Below are 5,255 nucleotides of genomic sequence, written 5' to 3'. Positions count from 1 at the left end.
ACAATATTATTGATCTCACATGCAAGCAAGATTCTACTGAAGATTATCCAAAAACGACTGAAACAACACAGGTTTAAGTATAGGTTTCACATAAGCACAATCAAATGTTCTGGAATTCCCATTCTTCTCAGAGTCAGCCACAGTTTGTCGTGATCCACAGAGTCAAATGTCATTGCATAGTCAATGAAGCACAGATAGACATTCCTCTGGTACTCTCTGCTTTCAGCCAAGATCCATCTGACATTAGCTATAATATACCTACTGCCAGGGCCTCTTCTAAATCCAGCCTGTTGTTCCGGTCGTTTTAGAAAATCTTCAGCAGAATCTTGCTTGAATGTGATATCAATTATACTGTTCAATAAGTTCCATACTCTGTCAGATCCTTTCTGACAGGTGGTTGTCCTCCAGATTTTTGGCACAACTTGGTGAGCATATCCGGGGCAGCGTCTGTCTGTTAAAATATATCAATTGGTATGCTGTCAATTCCTGAAGTCTTCTTTTTTTTGCCTATTCTTTCATAGCAGCTTGAACTTCTTCCTTCATCACCCCTGGCTCTTGCTCATATGTTGTTTCATGAAATTCTTCTGTCTGCCAATTCCTTTTGGTACAATAACTCTGTGTACTTTTTCCATCTTCTTCTAATGCTTCCTGGATCTTTTAATATTCTACTCAAAGCATCGTTAGGTATTGCAACTCAAGGTTTGAATTTGTTCTTCAGTTCCTTCAGCTTAAGAAATGCTGAGCGAGTTTGTCCCTTTGGATTTTATGACTCCAGGTCCTTGCATGTTTCATTGTAATACTTTACTTGGTCTTCCCACTCTGCCCTCTGGAATCCTCTGTTCAACTCCTTAGTACCTTGATTTCTTTCCTTTGCTTAGGCTTCTTGGTGCTCCAGTGCAATATTTAGAGGTTCTTCTAACATCCTTCTTAGTCTTTTCTTCCTCATCTGGCTTTGTAATGACTTTTTGCATTTTTCCTGGATGATATTCTTGATATCCTCCCATATCTCATCTGGTCTTTGCTCATTAATGTCCAAGACCTCAAATCTGTTCCTGAGTTAGTTTTGAAATTCAGGTGGGATAGATTCAAGGTCAAATTTTGGTTCCACTGGACTTGATTTAATTTTCCTCAGCTTCAGCTACAACTTCCATATGAGTAGTGGGTGGTCTCATCCATAATCAGTACCTGACCTAGTGTTCACAGCTGATTTTGAGCTTCTTTAGGGAATTCTTTCCACAGATATAATCTATCTGATTCCTAAGCATATTATCAGGTGAAATCCATATGGATAGCCTGCGTTTATGTATTTGCAATGCATAAGTCATTGATTGTGCAAAATTCTATTATTCTAGCTCCAGCTTCACTTCTGTCCCAAGTTCGTGTTTTCTAGATACTGATCCTTCTTCTCTATTCCCAACTTTTGCATTCAAGTCATCCATCATTATTATTAATGCATCTGGATTGCATGTTCGATCAATCTCTGACTGCAAAAGTTGGTCGAAATCTTCTATTTCCTCCTCTCTAGCTCTGGACTTTGGTGCATATATTTGAATGATGATGGTATTCACTGGGCTTCCTTGTATGCATATGGATATTATCCTGTCACTCACAACATTGTATTTCAAGATGGATCTTGAAATTACTTTTTTAACTATGAAAGCAACCCCTTTTTTCCTCACCTTTTTGTCTCCAACATAGTAGATCATATGATACTCTGACTCAAAATGTCCCATGCCAGTCCATCTCATTTCACCAATACCTAGTATATCAATATTTATGCGTTCTATTTCCTTCTTAACAATATCCAATTTTTCTACGTTCATGGTTCTAACATTTCATGTTCTAGTCCCTAGTGTCTGCTTACAGCTTTTTAGTTCCTCCTCCTATATGCTTCCATACTTGAGGGCTCAACCTCAGTTGCCGTATCTGCTAGTCTAAGCGTGCTCTGTTACACATAGAGTTTTCAAAGACTTGCTATTTCAGAAGTGGATGTCCAATCCTTCTTCCTAGTCTGTCTTAATTTGATTTCTCAGATTTAGAACATCATCTGACAGGCAATCCTTTTACAGAAGAGAGCAGATTAAAAATATTTCCCAGTAGTAGAAAAAAACCCAATAGATTCTGTGTTTTCCCCACCTTTGTTAGGTGTATTGTGAGCCACTCCTTTCCCTGCTCTACCAGCACTTACATTTACTCCCACTTACTTCATTCAACATCAATCTCTCCTATCCAATCTTTCTGGGTTTCTGTGATTCCTAACGCCTCAAGCTACTGCCAGTTTCTTCCTCTGTGGGAAGTATGTCTTGATTTCAGGAGTTTGGAACTTCTGCTCTAGGACTGACTTCTTGTGCCTTAGGGCATCTTCTCCTCCATTTATACTACAAGAGTTTCCCAGGGAAGGTTGATGAATCCTGCATGTTATGGGGTCAACTGAGACACCTTCTGCCACACACATTGTACCCCTCACTCTGCCCTTCTTACTGCACACTCTGTGCTCCAAGATTTGAAGGTGGGTTTGACCCAAGGGCTTCTGGGAGACGTAGTTATTTGTAAAAGTAAAAAAAAGGGGGGGGGGGAAGTTCATGAAGATCTACATACTAAGGCATTAGTGAACTAAAGTAGATGGCCTGGGCCACTTTGAATCAAATGATCAGATGATATGCTATGCTGGAAATGAAAAAATCAGAAGGAATGGAGTGGCATTCATAATCAAAAGGATAATTTCGGGGAGCTCTGGTGGCCTAGAGGCAAGAAGCTGCACTGCAATCCCAGAGGCGCACGGTTCTAATCCACCAGATGCTCTGCCGGGGAAGGAGGGACAATCTCCTCCTGTACCTGTCAGATCTGATTTGACTGTACACGCACACACACAAATAATAAAATAATTTTTTTTAAAAAAGGATAATTTCAAAGTCTATGGTATCTCTCTGGAGACTAAGGTGTGTCTGATACAGGCCATGGTCTTTGCTATCACTTGTTATGCATCAGAGAGCTGGACAGTGACTAAGGAGGATAGAAGGAGAATTGATGCCTTTGAGCTGTGGTGCTGGAGAAGAGTATCGAGGGTCCCATGGACTGCTAAGAAAACAGATTCATCCTGGAAAGAGTTAAACCAGGCGGCTCCCTGGAGGCAAGGATTCTGAGGCTCTGTCTAACATACTTTGGACATGTTGTAAGGAGGGACCAGTCCTTGGAGAGGGACATCATGCTTGGGAGGGTGGAGGGACTGCACAGGAGGGGAAGGCCCCCTATGAGATGGATTGATTCAGTGACTGGGGTAATTGGGATGGATGTATCAGAGACGATGTGATTGGCACAGGACAGAGCAGAGTTTAGGGCTCTTGTACATAGGGTCACTATGAGTCACAAGCGACTCGAAGGCACATAACGACAACAACATCCTGAAGTTCAATGTTGTAACTGATAGGATTATATCCATAGGCATATGAAGCAGACCTGTTAACATGATGATTATTCAAATATAAGCATAAACAACTAAAGCCAAAGATGAGGAAATTGAGGATTTCTACCAACTTTCATTTTCAGAAATTGAGCAAACATGCAATAAAGATGTATTAATAATTATTGGAGACTGGAATGCAAAAGTTAGAGACAATGAAGAAGGAATGGTAATTGGAAAGTATGGATCTGGTGCTAGAAATGAGGCAAGAGAGTGAATGATTGAATTTTGTACATGCAATGATATACTCCTTCGAGGTAGATTAGTTTCTTCTTCTAGCAGCCAATGAGATATTCAGTACTCTTCACCAACATTGTGACATGAAGGCTTCACGTCTTCTGTCATCCTTATTCATACACTACCATTTAGATACATAGGAAGCAACTGAAAACACCATGACTCATATCAGGCCCATCTTAGTCTATAAACCTACATCTCTGTTCTTTAGAACTTTGGAGAGGTCCTTGACAGTAGATTTTCCCAATGCAACAAGTCTTTGCTATCATGAATGTTGATTGTGGATCCAAGTAAAATAAAATCATTGACAATGTCAATCTTTTCTCAATCTCTCATGATGTGGCCTATTGATCAGGGGTGAAGATTTTTGTTGTTTTGATGTTGAGATGTAATCCATAATGAAGACAGTAGCCTTTGATCTATTGCAGCAAATGCTTCTAGTCCTCTTCAGGTTGTTAAGTCTTCCTACAGTTCTGATGCTGCATTCTTCTTCATATTCTCCAGCTTCTGAAATGATTTGTTCAGCATACAGATTGAATTGGTATGGAGAAAGTATACAATACTTACACACACCTTCCCTCATTTTAAACCACACAATATTGCCTTGTTGTGTTCATATAGCAACTTCTTGGTCTTTGTATAGGTTTTGCATAAACACAAGTGTTCTGAGATTTCCATTTCTCTCAGTGTTAGCCATTATTTTAGGAGAAATAACTGCAAACATCCATTACTAATTGGAACATGGAACGTGCAAAGCATGAATCTAGGGAAGTTGGAAGTTTGTGAAAAATTAAATGGGCTGCATAAAGATTGACATCTTAGGCATTAGTGAGTTGAGATTGGCTGGCATTCATTGGCCATTTTTAATCAGAAAACCACATGATCTAAATGCCAGAAATGACAAACTAAAGAGGAAAGATGTAGCACTAATTGTCAAAAAGAGCATTTCAAGATCTATGTTGATGTCAATACTGTGAATGATAGAATACAATCCATATACATTACAGGAATTCCTGTTAATACAACTATTATTCATATATAGGCACCAACCACAAAAGCCAAAGATGAAGAAATTGAAGATTCTTACCAATTTTTGCAGTCTGAAATGAATTGAACATGCAGTCAAGATGCATTATTAATAATTGGAAACTGGGATGTAAAAGTTGGAAACAAAGAAGAAGGACCAAATTTGGAAATTAGGCTACAGACAGAATTATAAAATTTTGCACGATGAATATTCATTGCAAATTCCTTTTGGGGGGAAAAAAGTGGCAACTATACACAGTGGCCTAACCAGACAAACTACACAGGAATCAGATTGACTCCATCTGTGGAAAGAGACATTGTAGAATTACTGGATCAACAGTAAAACTAGGCTAATGGCTGACTATGAAATAGACTGTCAATTACTAGTACAAGTTCAAATTGAAAGCGAAGAAAACTAAAACTAGTCCACAAGAACCAAAATATGGGGGGGGGGAAGAACCAAAATATGGCCTTGAGTGTATTCCAACTGAATTTGGAAACCGTATTATTATTATTATTATTATTATTATTA

This window comes from Elephantulus edwardii, unplaced genomic scaffold (genome assembly GCF_000299155.1).
Source record: "Elephantulus edwardii isolate Elephantulus edwardi_28Jun2011 unplaced genomic scaffold, EleEdw1.0 scaffold00352, whole genome shotgun sequence".
NCBI lineage: Eukaryota > Metazoa > Chordata > Mammalia > Macroscelidea > Macroscelididae > Elephantulus > Elephantulus edwardii.
This window is presented reverse-complemented; position numbering follows the sequence as displayed.